Source organism: Tenrec ecaudatus, chromosome 3 (genome assembly GCF_050624435.1).
Source record: "Tenrec ecaudatus isolate mTenEca1 chromosome 3, mTenEca1.hap1, whole genome shotgun sequence".
Taxonomy (NCBI): Eukaryota; Metazoa; Chordata; class Mammalia; order Afrosoricida; family Tenrecidae; genus Tenrec; species Tenrec ecaudatus.
In genome coordinates, this window is record NC_134532.1 from 187,112,846 (window position 1) to 187,129,921 (window position 17,076).

Here is a 17,076-nt window from a genome sequence, read left to right on the forward strand (position 1 = left end):
CTAAGAACAGATGACAAAGAAGACTGGGCTCCTCAGTTTGCAAGAAGAAATCACAACCTTATGCAGAGCTTCAAAGCATTTGCAAATGCCAAAACCTAAACAACAAACAGAACATTGTCAGATCTACTGCCTGCAGGTAGGCCCCTCAGTCCACTGGCACTTGAAGCGTGAGTGAAGAGGGATCAGTTTCTCAAACCAGAGTGGACCATGTGATGTGAATGGAGTAAGTCGGTGGCAGCGGAGCCTCCGGGGTTGTCACTTGCTGTGGGCGCAACTCAAAGGCAGAAGAAACAGCTGCAGAAACCTACTAATCAGAAATTGGAATGTGTGAAGTATGAATTTAGAAAAATTAGAAGCCATCAAAAATAAAATGGAATGTATGAAGAGCAATAGCCCAGGCATCAGTGAGCTGTAATAAACTGGTATTGGCCATTTTAAATCAGAAAATCCTGGGTTTTGTTTTTGTTTTGTTTTTTAAGCAAAAGGGAAGAAATTTATTGAAGCCCATTCGGGAAACCCTAGCGGGGCCCAGCATACCCTACTGTGTAGGCATGCCAGCAAAGGGTCATACCATTCACTGTACCCCCATGTCCCAGAGGGACTCCCCTTGAGCCAAGCCCCAAAACCCCAGGACTGGCTGGGGGTGGGGACACAGACAATCCTGTTTACTATGCTGGGAATAAGGCAATAAAGAGGAATAAGAGGAATGATGTGGCACTCATTATCAGAAAGGATCTTGCTAAATCCATCCTGAAGTGCAATGCAATCTGCGATATGATTATACCTATCCTTTTTTGAGGAAATTCTATCAGTACACCTATTATTCAAGTTTATGCACCAAGCACAAAAGCTAGCATTTAAGAAATTGAAGAATCGAACTAAGGACTTTAGTCGAAAATTGATCAAGCATACAATCACCCTATATTGAAAAGTATTGGTCATTGGAGTGCAAAAGTTGGGAACAAATAGGAAAGAAGAAGTTGGAAAATATGGGCTGAGTGATAAAAATGAAGCTGGATTTTGCATGATAGAATTTTGCAAAACCAATGAGTTGGTGATAGCAAATTCCATTTTCAACAACATAGAAAGTACTATACATGTGGACTTCCACAGATGGAATACACAGATATCAAATTACAGCACCTAATGGAAAACATGACGGAGAAGTTCAATATCAGCTGCTAAAACCAGACCAGGGGATGACTATAGAACAGACCATCTACTTTTCATATATAAGTGCAGGATAAAGTGAAGACAAATAAACCATCTATAGGAGCCAAAATGTGACCTTGAGTATATCCCATTTGAATTTCAAGAACAGATTTGACACACTGAATAGTAATGAGAGACAACCTGCTGAGCTGTGAGTGTACATCAAGACCATCATTCATTAAAAGAAATTAAAAGGACAAGGTAGATATCAGAAGAGACCAAAACTTGCTATTAATTTCAGAGAAGCTAAAGATAATGGAAGAAAAGATAACTTCAAGGAACTAAATAGAAAATTTCAAAGGGCAGCTTGAGATGACAAAGCAGAATATGCTAATGAAATGTGCAAGGACCTAGAATAAGAAAATAAAAAGGAAAGAACATGTTCAACATACTGAAACAAACAAATCAAGAAAAGTCCAGCGTCAAAATTCAATTTTAAAAGATTCTATAACCAAAACAGTGAATGATGCACAAAGCATCACGAGAAAATGGAAAAATACACCGTCACTGTACCAGAAAGAACTACTCAACAATGCACCATTTCAGGAGGTATCAAATGATCGAGTACCAATGGTACTTAAGGAAGAAGTTCAAGTTGCACTGACTGCATCAGCCAAAAAACATGGGAAAGTTCCAGGAAGTGGTAGAATACTTTGCCTTGCATACTTTGGGCATAATGTCATGAGAGACTTGGATAAGGACATCACGTTTGGTAAGGTTGAGGGGCGGAGAAAGCAGAATGCCCTGGAAAAGATGGATTGAAAGAGTGTCTGCCATTAGTGGACTGTGGCAAAGGAACCATCGTGAGGCAGCCCGAGGACTGTGCAATGTTTAGTCTGTTTTGGATAGTGCTGCTATGGGTTGGAGCTGACTGAATGTCACTTAACAACGACAACTTTCAATCATTTGTCTTGTGATTATGCAGTAAATGGCTTTTTTCCCTTGACTTTTCCAATGCCAATAAAAAGGAAATATATAATCACAACAAAGAGAGGAGTAATTTTCATTTCGAGTAAGCATTCTTTATAACCCAGTACTTTAAGCATTTATAAGTATAATAATTATCTTGCCTCTTAGACACAAACATATTTTATTCATTCATCTACAAGGGAAAGGAAAACATTTCCCTATTAGTTTTCTAATAATTAATGATTTCATTTGTTTCCATATGTTTTATTACACTGCACAATGTGTAAACCTATAGTTCTCTTCCTTTCCATCTGTTCAAATATAGACTCATAACAATAATTGATTTTCATAATTTTACTAATATTTGTGAACTATCATAGTTATTTATTTAAAATTAAATAATAAATGATGTTTATAGACAACCTTATAGAGGAGATAATTATTCAGATTAAAGAAATTGATACATGATTCTTAGTTTTGTCATGTGAACACTATGTGGCAAGTAAGTTTCAAATTATGTGAAATATGGAATACAATATCAGTTCATTTATTTTCAGATACCATAGAGCTCAAAATAACATTTACATTATCTATGGAATTACAGATTTGTCAGTGTTTTATTTTTCTTATTAAAAAATCGATAGAATTTCTTCTCATAATTTTTTAAATTACAGCTAAACTTTACATTTACTTTGAAAGTTACTAAAGACATAATAAAATTTTTCTATTAATACTTGATGACATCACTTTTATGTTAGAAACCATAAGAACTCTCTCTGTCTTTTTTTCCCCTGAGCCCTCAATAATACAACCTTGCACTCAACCTTGCAGTAATGGTAGAAACAGAGTAGTTTGAAAGTAGATGCACGATGACCTTTCTGTGGAGAAGTCAGACATGGAAGTTAATGGGTACTTAATGGAGAAATGACAGAGTTAATTATACTACACAGATGAATAGAGCCTTCCACTTGAAAGTATCCACGTGAGGTGATGTGTTTCATACCTGCCTTCACAATCTAAAAGACCCAGCAGGATTTCTTTTACTCTTGGTTAATTATTTTACTTAAAAATACACTTTCATCACTAAAATTTGAATTTTTAACATGTTTATTAAGGTCTATAATTATTCCCGGATGTTGTTTGTAACGATAACAAACTAGCTACGATGTTTTAGAGGTAATGGCAAAAGTGCGATATGCATTTGAAAGCATATTCAGAGGCATGTCTAGTATTTCTTACATGTATGTCATGTACAAAAGGGGCCTTGATGGTGGTTATATGTCCGCCTACTATCTACAAGGTCAGCAGTTCAAACCCACCAATGTAGGAGGAAGACAGAGTTTTCTACTCCAGTAAAGTTACAGCCTTGTAAACTGACAGGGCAATTCTACCCTATCCAGTAGAGTTGCCATGACTGGATGTCTGTGAGTTTGGGTTTTTGGTGTCATATACAAAAATAAAATGATTCATTGTAAACTTGTCTAAACTGATCAATTGTTTGTAAATCTGATGTTTAGATTTGGAATAAATTCTTTGTGAATGAGACACCCCTTAATTAGAATATACTTTTACAAAAACAAAAACCTATATACTGAAATTATTCACAGCATTTTAACTTTTACAGCAGCTTTAAAAATTTTTTACAGCATAATACATCTGTCATGAATCCCTGGAGATATCAGAAGCATGATTCTTCAATAAATTAATATTTTATGTAACTTCGTAATTCCTCTCTGTGCTATTCCTATTGAGGCTGGTACAAATAGATGATGGTGGTAGTGCTTGTTATATTTCAAATTTTAATATAGCTGAATAACCATAAATCTTTTGAATTTGAATTTGCCATATTAAAATGCTGAAAAAATGTTACTTAATCTAATTCAATTTGATGAGAGACCATGATTATCTCTAGCCCAAGTAACACATATCACTCTATTGTCAGTTTTTCAGAAAGATAAAAATTAGGCAGATTAGAATGCTCCATAAATTGGCTTCTGGAGTTCATATCAGTCCTTATACAATACAAATACATAATTAATGTCACCCAATTACGGTAATATCCACCCACTGCCACAGGGTCAGTTGTGATGCATAGAAACTACAGGACCCAGTAGAATTGCTCCATTTGTCTGAGGTCATCTGGGTTTGAACTGTAGACCCATGGAGCAAGCAAAGTTGAATTACTATGAGCAGGAGTACCCCCTGCAGAATGGATGTCTCCAGATACTCAGTCACTTGAGGAAGTGAAGTTTGCTGATGGCTATAGCTGATCACAGGGTCCTCATGGCATAGTGGTTATGTATTGAGCTGCAATCTGAAAGGTCAGGAGTACAAAATCACCAATTCCAGAGGAGAAAGATGGTGCGATCTATTCTTATACAGTCTCAGAAACTCAAAAGGACAGTTCTCCCAGTCCGATAGGCTGGCTCTGAGTCCATATGGACCCCGTAGCAGTGAACTTGAGAGCTGATCTCCTCCAGGCTGAAGCTTGTACTACAGTGGTATGACCTTTCGAGATTTATGGTTGGAGCAAATCAGTAACTCTGGAATCAAGAACCAAAGAGGCACCCCTGTGAGTGGGCTAGGAAGAAGCTATCTTTTTTTATGTTAAATATGACAGTCTTTATTGGAGTTTAGGAAATCAATCTTTGTGTATACTAATTTCTTCTTTTTTTTAACATTTTATTAGGGGTTCAGACAACTCTTATCACAATCCATACATATACATACATCAATTGTATAAAGCACATTTGTACATTCTTTGCCCTAATCATTTTTTTCTCCTCTTTTCTTTTTTTACATTTTATTAGGGGCTCATACAGCTCTTATCACAATCCATACATATACATACATCAATTGTATAAAGCACATCTGCACATTCCCTGCCCCAATCATTCTCAAAGCATTTGCTCTCCACTTAAGCCCTTTGCATCCAAGAACTGTATTATGAACATTTTTTATCTTAAATTTCAACCTGTTATATTCCCTAATAAATTCTATAACTGTGAGTAATATATAAGTACCAGTGTCCATTGCAATGAAATATAGAACCCATCAGAGGAGTAGAATGCTATTAATAGAATGGATGAGATAAGAATTCTTTAAAACGTTTGGAGGGTGGAGGTATGCCTGGTTGTGTCTCAGGGAAATCAGCCTTGGATTGATGGTTTTGACCCCGCCCCCCACTCTCATAAAGTCAGAAGAGATCAGGGACTATACAATTGAGATTCAAAAGTTGGAAATAAAGTGGAAAAATCAGTAATTGTAAAATATGGCCTTGTTAATAAAAAATAAGCTGAGGAGTGCTGGAGAATTTTGAAAGACCACTGACTATTCATTGCAAATACCTTTTTAAAACTATTTGAGAGACAATGATACACATGGACCATGCCAAGTGGAAAATGAAGGAAACCAAATTGTCCTTTTATCATGATGTTAACTGTGGGCCCAGTTGTCAGTATTTCAGTCTTCTTGACATTGAATTGCAATCCATACTAAAGGTTGCGATCTTTAATCTTCATCAGCCAGTGTTCAACATTAGCACCCAAGAAAGTCAGCAGATGACTATGGACTTGACCATGCAAATTAAAATTAAATGAAAAAATATTAAAGCAACTGCGTGCGAGTCAATGTAGACCCTTGAATAAAGTCCTATCTGAACTTAGACACCATCTCAAGAACAGAGTTGTTGCATTGAACAATAATTACCAAAGATATGATTAGCTGTGATACAACATTAAGAACATTATATATGAAGGAAGCTCTTATCATAGTTCATACATACAACCATTGTGTCAAGCACATTTTTGCATTTGTTACCAGCATGATTTTCAAAACATATTCTTTCTACTTGAACCCTTGGTATCGGCTCCCCATTTGATATCCTCAATAGACCAAAATGTATTATGTCCATTTTAGATGTTCTTTCAGATTGGGAGCATTAAGTCTGCAGTGTTAATATTAGGACTGTAGGGTGGGTGGGGTAAGAGTTTCTATAAAATCCTCCTGGGTCATCCCTTACCACCCTTGATGAATAAGTAAGTGTGAGCTTTAGTCAATTAATATGGATCTTCTAGACATAATTCCTTGTTTGATCCATTAAATTCTGGACTTCACACCTACGGGTATAAAGCCCCATTTCAGAGAGCATTCTCAAATATAGTAATGGACAGGATTAGGGTAGGATTCAGATCTCATCTTAGTTTGTTCTTGTTGTTAGGTGCCACTGAGCAGATTCTTACACATAGCAACCTTATGTCCAACAGAACTAAACACTGATCAACCCTGCACCATCTACACAATTTTTCATATGCTTTAGCATAATGTTGTATCACTGTGTCAATCCATAGTGTTGAAGGGCTTCCTCTTCATTGTTACCCCTCTAGCTTACCAAACATGATGTTCTTCTCTAGGGACTGGTCTCTCCTGACAACATGTCCAAAGTGTGTAAGACAAAGTCTCACAATCTTTGCTTCTAAGGAGCACTTTGGCACACTTCTTTGAAGACACATTGGTTTATCCTCTTTAGCAGTCCGTGGGACTGTGAATGTGCTTCTCCAGCATGACAATTCAAAGGCATCCACTATTCTTCAGTCTTCCTTATTCATTTCCCAAGGTGCACATGCTTATGAGGCAATTGAAAATATCATGGCTTGAGTCAGGCATGTCTTAATCCTCAAAGTAATGGACTTGGTTTTCAACATGTTAGAGCAGTGTTGTGCACTCTATTTGCCTTCTGTAACTCATCTTTTAATCTCTGGTTGCTGTTTCCCTGAGCAAGACAAAATCTTTGACAACTTCAACCTTTTTCCATTTGCTATGATGTAACCTATTAGTCTTGTCCAGGTGTGATGATTTGGGTTTTCTTAGCATTGGATTATAATCAATCCTTGATTTTCATCAGCAAGTGCTTCAAGTCATCCTCAAGTTTTGTAAGCAAGATTGTGCCATCTGCATCACACAGGTTGTTAATCATCCTTCCCACAACCCAGATGCCACATTCTTCTTCATTTAGGCAGATTCTTGGATTATTGGTTCAGTATGCAGATTGATTAAATATGCTGAGAGAATGCCACCTTGAGGCACACCTCTTCTGATCTTATCAATGCAGTATTCACTTGTTCTCTTAGCACAACTGCCTCTTGATCGATGTAGAGAGTTCTTTTTCTCTCAAATATGAAAGAGTATTTTAAATGAACACAATGGCTTGTGTCTGTTGAGGATATCAAAACTGCTATTTTGATAATTGTTGTTGTTACATGCCATTCAGTCAGATTTGACTCATACAGAACATATGTATTAGAGAATGAAATATAGCTTGGTCTTTCCCTTTACGTATGGATTACATCTCTAAGTACATAAACCAAATTCCTTACAATAAGACCAATAGACAATATCATGATAAACAGAAATTTAAAAAATATGTTAAGGGCTTCATTTTATTTGTGTTTACAATCCTTGTTCATGGAAGCAAGAGTCAATAAATCAAATGACATTGTCACATCTACTGTAGAAGATTTCTTTCTAAGTTTAGGCAGTTGTTATTATGTAGATTGGTTACTTATACTATTTTATTACTCTCTTGTCTTTGTATGTACAAAAAGTTAACATTGCATTCCAATCCATGAAAATCATAATTAGTGCATAATGATTCCTACTGTCTTCAGGTTTACAACCAAAATACTGAAAAGGAAAATTCAATGAAATAGAGAAAAAATAAATGCTTTTTAGCAGTTTTGCAAATAAGATTTAGTCAATCTTATAAGAGATAATATCAGAGAGAGAAATTTAAAATAGGTAGGAAAGAAAATTCATAGTACATTACATGATGGCACCTTAGTTGAATTAGGAGCTATTTTTGAAAGAGTGGATGAAAAGGGACTTTCATGGTGTGTGGGTGGGTTGACTGTTTCATCGCATGGTCAGTTTCAAAGTCCCAAGACAGTATGATGTTGCTCAGCAAAGACAGCCTATGTTCATACTGAATTTAAAAGAATATGCATTCTCTTATTGAGCATAACTTCTTGAATTCTTTAGTTTTCATTATTTAATAATAATATGTAAAACTAGGTTCATATAAAGTGTCATATTATGAAGTCATTTTTTCCCCTTCAGAATACTTTATTTCATCATCGTGTTCTGTATTCTAGTGTTGATTGTCCTTTTGGTAACTATCTCTTGGCTTGAGAATCTGTCAGAAAACACATATACTTAAAGCTCACTGTCATCTAGTCAATTCCAACTCATAGTGATCCTGGAGGACAGAGTAGAGCTGCTCTTGTGGGTTTCAGAAATTGTCATTCTTGATGGGAGTAGGAAACTCCATCTCTTTCCAGTGGAGTGGCTGATGGTTTTGAACTGCTGATGTTGACCACAGTGCTACTAGGGCTCCTAAAAGCACAGATAGTAAAATTAAAATCAATTGCGTGCAATTATTTCTGAATTTTTATTCTATTTGCTTTTTGTTCTTCCCTACAAAGATGGTCATAGTTCATAACCATGCCCACAATTCCGGTCATCTTTTACAAGTGAGAGATGCTCAGAGCGATCATCCCAAATTGAGAAGAGCTGCTGAAAATCATTAGTTGCAATATGGAGGGAGCTTTATAATTTGTTACAGTTTCCTAATACCTTTATGATATATTATCACATTCAATTCTGACAACATCACTGTTTTTTCGTGGACATTGCAATTCTGATATTATAAAAGAAGAAATTCAGGTCTCAAAACTTTTAATGAGTTTCCCAAGGTTAGAACAGCTGTTGGAGGCAAAGCTGGACAATTTCTTCAGGTTTTCTGGGTTTTAATTCATGTTTATATAAGCAAAACAATCATGAAAGTCTACCTTAATATTGCTAGTTACTGCTTTGTGTCCCTATGTGGCTTTTTTTTCTTTTTTCTTTCCAGGTTTAAGTCTCTCTCATCAAATAGAGAACAACTCTTTTTAAGAAAACGTACTGCACGATGGAATAGAGACGGAGAAGACATGTTGCAATCAGGATGATCTACAAACGTATCAGAGGGCAGGAAGAAAGGACTGTTTTATTAGGAATTATAATCATAGCAAGGAAGAACAGATATTGGATAGTGTCATTGCACAATAGAAAGAAAAAATTTTAATTCTAAAGCCCATCTTTAAAAGAGGCCCCCAAAGTTTGCTTTGAGTCAACCCTGGCTTTGTTTACCCTTTGTGTGCCTGAGTAAAACAGCTCCATAAGGTTTCCAACAGCAGATTGCCCTTTGTTGTTACTTTTTAAAAATAGACCACTTCCTCCTCGGGTGACTCCAGGTTGACCTGCATTCACAATGATTTGGCTGGCAGCTGAGCATGTTAACCATTTACACCAATCAAAGATCCCCTACTTTAGAGAGGGAGGATGTAAAAAGGAGTTGGATACTGGTTGAGTAGATAGTTCAAGAGCCTGGAGAAGAAAAGACTAACCAAACCATGATGATCAAGCAACTTGTAATCAGCAACTAAATAATTAGTGGAAACAAACCAGTTCAGCTAATCATTCATGAAGCAAAGAGCGGGATTTTTAAGAATCTATAATGAGCCTTGTCATAGATTGTTCAAGTTTTCAGTTGATGTTTCTATAAGAAAACCATAAGCCTTACCTAGGTAATATGATGGTGAATAATAGTTTCTAGTGGGCAGCAATTTCCAGAACACAAGTGGAGTTTCTTCCTATTGCTATTTTCCAAGATCACAGATTTTGGGTAAAGCTCAACATGGTCACTCTTCTCTACATATGAATTTTGCTAAAAATAAAGTACATGGAATCCCCAATATCTGTGACAGCCACTCTATAACTTGTATCATAGAAAAAATGGTATGTTGACTGATAATGTCTCTTGATATATGGTAGAGTGGGATAGCATTAATAAGTACTGGTAATCTATTGCATGGTCAGGGTAGAATTTATAAAAACTTTACATCCAAGGAAGTAGAACGAAATATTAATGTACACTAAATCAAAATTATATAGCTTTTGTTTAAATACATATATATAACTCTCCTTTAGCAAAAACAGATCTCTCTTGTTTGTTTATTTTGGATAATATAAGTAGTCAGGGAATTAAATGAACGGATATGGTCCGATCAACATACCTGAAATGGTGAAAATAGGCACGTAATAGGAAGAATATGAACAAAGTCACATTATGCATTTTGTAGAAATGATTGAAAGAGAACTACTGTATATAACCAGTGAAAACAAAATCGCATTTGTGGACATTCAACAAATATTAATAGGAGCTCTGATGGCCCAGTGGTTATGGGTTGGGCTACTAACCTTAAGGTATACAGTTCAAAACCACTAGCCTCTCTCTCCATAGGAGAAAAATGGGGCTGTAGTCTCAAAAACAAGAAGGGACATATCTACCCAATCCTACAGAATCACTATATAACACCATGGCTAGGTGGCAGGGAAATTTTCTTTTGTTTGTTTATTTTTAATATGCATAGTATAGAATATCTGTTAAACTAAAATTATAAAATATTGCATATAACGTACCATTATTATATATTATTACTACCAGTTCTACTATTATGAGCCCTGGTGGTACTTTCAGGTAAATCTGGGTCTGCTAACCACAAGATTGGTTATTCAAATATATCCACTGTTCTTTCAGAGATAGAAAAGTCCATCTGCTCCCATAATAATTTACTGTCTTAGAATTCCTATAGGGATTTCTTTGAGAAGGAATTGAGTAGATAGATGGCAGTGGCTTTAGGTTTTTTGTTTTGATTTCATTTTACATTAGTTATAATACTAAGTAATATAAGTTTATATTACTAAGTAATGTAAGTTATATATTTAATAGTATACTAGGTAGTATAATTTGTACCACCATTGACTAAGTATTATTAATTTATTACAGTCCAGAAAATCATATGCCTTGTCAGTCTATACTATTTCAAGAGAAATTCACACAGGAGTAGACATATTACTAGAGCTGCTACTGGTCATTATAATAAAAATGAGGATTCTAAAAACTTATTTTTGACTCCATAAAGAAGTCACTAAAAAACCACAGTACATACAATTCCTCTTTTCCTCTATCCTACCTCCTTCCAAAACATCTACAACCTCTCTGGCAATCCATCTTGCTGAAAGCCTTCTTCTTACCACTGCCCTTCCACTGGAACAAGCAAGATGGCCTTCTTTGAGACTGGTCTCTCCTGACAATATGTGTGAACTATGTGAGAAGAAGTCTCACTACGCTTGTCTCTACGAAGCACACTGAGCATAATAATTCCAAGGCAGATGTATTTGTTCATTTGGTAGTCCTAGTTTTTTTCAACATTATTCCATAGCACCATAATTCAAATGCATCTATTATTCAATCCATGCACAACATTCACATGTTTATGAGGCTACTGAATATACATACCATGGGGGTGGCAGGGGATCCTCAGTCCTCATCCGTACTTTTTAAAGAAAACTTGTGCAGCATATTTAACCAATACAATGCACAGTGTTATCTCTTGATTACTGCTTCCATGGGCGTTGATTGTACTTAAAAGCAAGGCAACATCCTTGACAAATTTAAACTTTTTCCTCCCCATTTATCATGATGCTACCTGCTGGTCCAGTTGTGAGGATTTTGGCTCTCTTTACATTGGGTTGTAATTAATACTGAAGGCAGCAATCCTTGATTTTCATCAGAAAATGCTTCAAATTCTGTCCATTTTCAGTAAACAAGGTTGTATCATCCGCATATTGTAGGTTGTTAAGAAGCCTTCTTCCTATCTTGATGCTGTACTCTTCTTCATATAATCTGGAGTCTCGATTTGCTCAGTACACAAATTGACTAAATATGGTGTGAGGACACCACCCTTCCACACCTACCTTTCCTGATTTTAAATCATGAAGGATGGCCTTGTTCTGTCTCAGAACTGCTTCTTTTGAATCCGGCCTGAACCTCTGGTAGCTCCTTGTCAATGTATTGCTGCAATAGCTTTTGGATAATCTGAAGCTAAATTTTACTTCCATGTTATATTGATAATATTATATTGACTCAATGAAGGAATAATAAAAAATCAGTTACCACAGGAACATTTAATATATTAAATTATTGTTCCCAGTTGTATTGAGCAGTATTAACTTCATTTCGACAGTTTTCTAGAAAATTGTATGCATATTAATCATATTCTAATATTAATAATATTATACTCTTTATTCACTAGAATATTTATTAATCTCTGGTTTTATTTTTCAATTTTCAATAAATGACATAAATTGTCAATAGAATTTTTTAAAATATCACTAACATCAAGTCCATTCTGACTCATGAGACCCTATAGGACAGGGAACTGCTGTTGTAGAAAGCCTCGTCTTTCTCCCTTAGAGAAGCTGCTGATTTTGAACTCCTGACCTGAAGATTAGCAGGCCGATGTATAATTACTATGCTATCAGGGTTCTGCTATTGTCAAATGGTGCCATAAAGTCAGTTTGACTCATAGAAACTCCATGTACAACAGAACGAAACACAGCCTGGTCATGCACCATCTTTACAATTACTATTATTTTTGAGCCCATTGTTACAGCCACTGCATCAATCCATATCATTTGGCATCTTATTTGTCACTGTCCATTAAATTACCAATCATAATGTCCTTCTCCAGTGCCTGGTCCCTCCTGACATGCCCAAAGTAAGTGAGACAAAGTCTCACTATCCTTGCTTCTCAGGAGCCTTCTGGTTGTACCTCTTCCAAAAAACGGTTTTTGCTCTTTTAGCAGTCTCCAGGATTTTCAAGATTCTTTACCAGCAACATAACTCAAGTGATGCATTCATCTTTAGTGTTCTTTATTCAATGTCCAATTTTCACATGTATGTGGTAATAGAAAATACCGTGGAATGTGTCAGGCAGACTTTACTGCTCAATGTAACATCCCTGTTTTTCAACCCTTTAAAGGGGTCTTGTGCAGCAGGTTTACCAAATGCAACATGTTCTCTGGTCTCCTGACTGCTGCTGTGAATCCCAGCAAGAGGACACCCTTGACAGCTTAGTTAGGTATTGAAATAGGTACGATGGGCACAACACAAACGTGGTCATTGTAGCTACATTCTCTGTGTGTTTTTTTCAAACACAGAAAATCAATTCAATTCCATACATCCAGCTGTGGTACACAGAAAGTTTTAATAATCTTTGAAATGGAAATTTCAGTTTAATAAATGCAAATAAAAATGGTCTATTTTGTTTCTCACTATTATCTAATTTGTTAAAAAGACTTTTTGAGCCAACGCTGATTTCTTTAGCAGTTGTAAAAATATAGGCATCGTACACTTCTTGAACGTTTAGTGTAGACAAGGAATCACAATATTGAGGGGGAAAATGACACAATTCTTGCCCATATATGAGTATGTTCAGAGTAATTAGCATAAGAACTGGGAAAAATAAGGCGTAAGCAAAAAAATAAAAATTATATACAAATGATAAAACAAAATTAATAGAGCATAAATATTACTCAGAATGGGGTAAAGTTTATCAGGTAATATGTACTAGAATGTGGGCTGCTTAATTAATAAGTTAAGGGATATAAATTACCAAGGAGATGGGGAGGTTATGCAAAAGGGAAAGTGACAGAGGAGAGCTGTGAAGTGGAAATTTAGGACGCTTGTTGTTGCAGGATAGGAAGTGCTTCTCTCTGTTGGGAATATGAAACCAATTTCCTCACTGCTACAATATAACATATCAAAATAGTATATCAAATAATTGCATGTGTCTCAGGTTTATTGAATAGGGGATTATCACTGTACAGCTTTATTGTTTTCTTTCTTCACTGCTACCTTCAATAATGGATTATTGAATCCTCTTTCTCAGAGTTTTGTAATATCTCAGGTAAATATTTTTTGCTCCATTATTGATATAATCATTGCTGTTTTCTTGAAATTTGGTGAAGATTTTGGCTCCTCTTGGAACTTTGCATTTTCCTCTGATGATACTGTTCTTGATTTATCATTTCTAAATTCTGATCTCAACTCACCATCTCTCATCAGTTCAGGTTAATTTTGATCTAGTCTTATTAAATGCCAATCCATCACAATTTTGCAAGTCATGCCAGAGTTTTATATGATTGCATATATTTTATGTCATTCTTTCTTCTTTTGACATTTGAAGGTCATAATTAACCACTATAAAACGGTCTTCAGTCTTACCCACTGCTATCAAGTTGGATCTGACTCATGATAACCCTATTTTGTGTTTCTGCAGATTTGTAAACTTTCAGGACCAGTAGCTATCATTTCTCTCAGGCTGAGCTGCTGCTGTTAAGTTTGGGTTGATGGCCTGCTGTTAAGTTTGGGTTGATGGCCTTGCTTGCCTGACAGTGCCTGACTCCCCTCAGTAGCACTGAATTCTGGTCACTACTAATTCCTAACTAATGTGTAGTTCTAATTTTCTATTATTCCTATGAAAAATATTTAAATTCAAAAAAGAAAAGCAATTTTCCCTGAGAGAAATAAATCAATGTAGTCCCAATATAGGCAATTCATCTGTCCTTTCTGATTACATGAGTCAGCACGTTTGTTCCATGAAAAATATAACCTCATGGAAGATAGACAGTATAGTTTATTATAAATAGTTTTGGATATGACATTTCTTTAGATTGAATGTATGTGTTCAGGAGCTGGCATCATGCTTAACTTTTATGTAATGAAATGACATGTCCCTCTCTACTTATCAATATTTAACATATGAAGTTTTCCAAAGCAATAAGGAGAGTATTATTTTCAAATTTCTGGAAAACACCACTGAAGTGTATTGTGGAACTTTTGAAAACAAACTTGGAGGGGTCTTGTGATAAAGCTAACTGAGCGTTGATCTTTTAGTTATAGAGTCTACTCAATATGCAATTTAGCGATGCTTTCCTTCCTGTGTGCTACCCACATTCCCATGTCCTGGGTTCATGAGCTCAGTTCTGGGAAAGAAGGAAGTTCACATAATTGTCCCTCTGTCAGACAGTGCTGCCAACCATGGAGCCTATTAATGCCAATCATGATGGCAAAGTTTAAACCCTAGAGGATGTCCAGCTACAGCTAGCCACAGACCATCAGCTCACGTTTTCAGTTTCTGAAGATGAATGTGTTCTTACTAATGTCTAAAAAGTAGAAATTCTAGTTTGAGAAAAAAAATGAAATGAAAATTAAGTGAATTTGCTGATTGATATTACAAGAGGTTCATAATTCTGGGGTGCTACATATTTTAGGAACATTATTCAATTTTTATATTTGTAATATAGCTCAGGAGTTCTGATGCTATAATGTATAAATAAATCAATTAATAAGATTTTTGGAGTTACATCTAAAGAATGAAATGATAGATTTTAGTTCACCAAAGTACTATTAATCAAACAAGTGCATTTTTTCCAAACAAAATCACCTCATAAAAACAAGTGCAAATAAATGCACTTGGGATATAAATCTGTTACACTAATATGAGAGATTGCCAATGAATGCTAAAAGATGTAAATTAAATTTTCATGTGGAAACCTGGCCAGTTGGCGTGTAAGTTACCTATTGAAGGTCAAAGAGCTTGGTTACCAATTTTTAAAATTTATTTTGCTAATGGAACTAAATTGAATATTCATAATCTGTTGTAACTATAGCATTATTTTATAATAATATGCTATATGAATATAGTAATTAAGTCTTAGATTAAATCTTGTTAACCAGCGGCATCTAGGTAAACTAAAAAGGGAAGATGGCAAGGCGGGATACTATCTCTAAACACGTACTGAATATGTTCTTTCTTTGGTGAAATACGTTTCCTACTTTCTAAGTGTTCTGTGAGTATCACTGAACTGTAATCAACTCACCAATAATACATTCGTTTTCCTGCCTTCCTTGTATGATTGTGACGTAGCATATCTTTAGGGTTGTTTCATGTGGTGGAGTGAAATTTCTTCTATCTCTGTACCAAATGATTGGGTGGAGTGACACATGCAAAGAGAGCATATGCAAAACTAGTAGAGGGCTTTGGTTAAAGTTCCCACGCATCTGGCTATAAAGATGGGTCTTCTTTGATGCATCAGCAGAAGGGAAAGTGTCAGGATGGTTGAAAGAAGGGCCACCATTACAGTTTGCTTGAGATTTCTGTCTGAAGTGGCCGAAGCCAAGACAGAAGCAGCAGAGGGCAAGGCCAGGAGACTATGAAACAGAACAGAAGAGCAATCCCAAGACGATGAGACCAAGATGCAGCGGCAGGCTGACTTCCCGGCTCACAGAGGCAGAAGCCCAGAGTAAGTGGCTGACAAGCTGAGGGTTAGAGAGGCAGGGCTGCCATCGAAGGAGAGGGATTTCTGTGGACCAACGACTACATCCTCACTGTTTACTAACCATGGTTTGTGGCAATTACATATTCTGTCTGAATACCCACAGTCTGTTTCTGTTTGTTTCATTGTGGTGACTTGCACGTTCTGGGGTGTTGGAATACGTGCTAGCAGTTCTCCAAGGAGCTTGTCTCTGAGAAGGAGAATGCAGCGGCACAGGGAGGGTTATTAACCTATTACGTGAAAAGGCCGCAACGCTGCTTACTGAAACCGAGGACCTTTACTTACTCATGAAGGTCCAGGATCACGGCCTCCAATAAGAAATGCACCTCAGTGTAAAGAAAGCCGAACTCCTCACACCTGGATCAACAGATACCATGATGCTATTCTTGATCGAGAGAAAGAGCTGAGTTGACGAGTATTTTGTCTTGCTTGGATCCTCAATCTATGCTACTTGATAAGGAATCCCCAATCTGTGCTCATTGATAAGGAATTAAAGGATGAGTTTGCGCTGGCTAAATCTGCTGTGCAAGACTTCTTGAAATTGTTGAGGACTTCTTTTGAAGACTAAGGTCTATGTTGTAGTTACATAATTTCATGCAAATCGAAGGTATCTAAAAGCATAGGGGTGGCATCTTATCAGTCAAGCAGGCCACCGGCCAATGGCTCCTCTTCCAG

At 36.2% G+C, this 17,076-nt stretch overlaps 1 pseudogene; it reads left to right on the forward strand.

Moving 5' to 3' along the window:
- The first annotated feature begins 1,782 nt into the window (after positions 1 to 1,782).
- Positions 1,783 to 17,076, forward strand: part of LOC142442481 (hsc70-interacting protein pseudogene) — a 68,637-nt pseudogene continuing 53,343 nt past the window's right edge.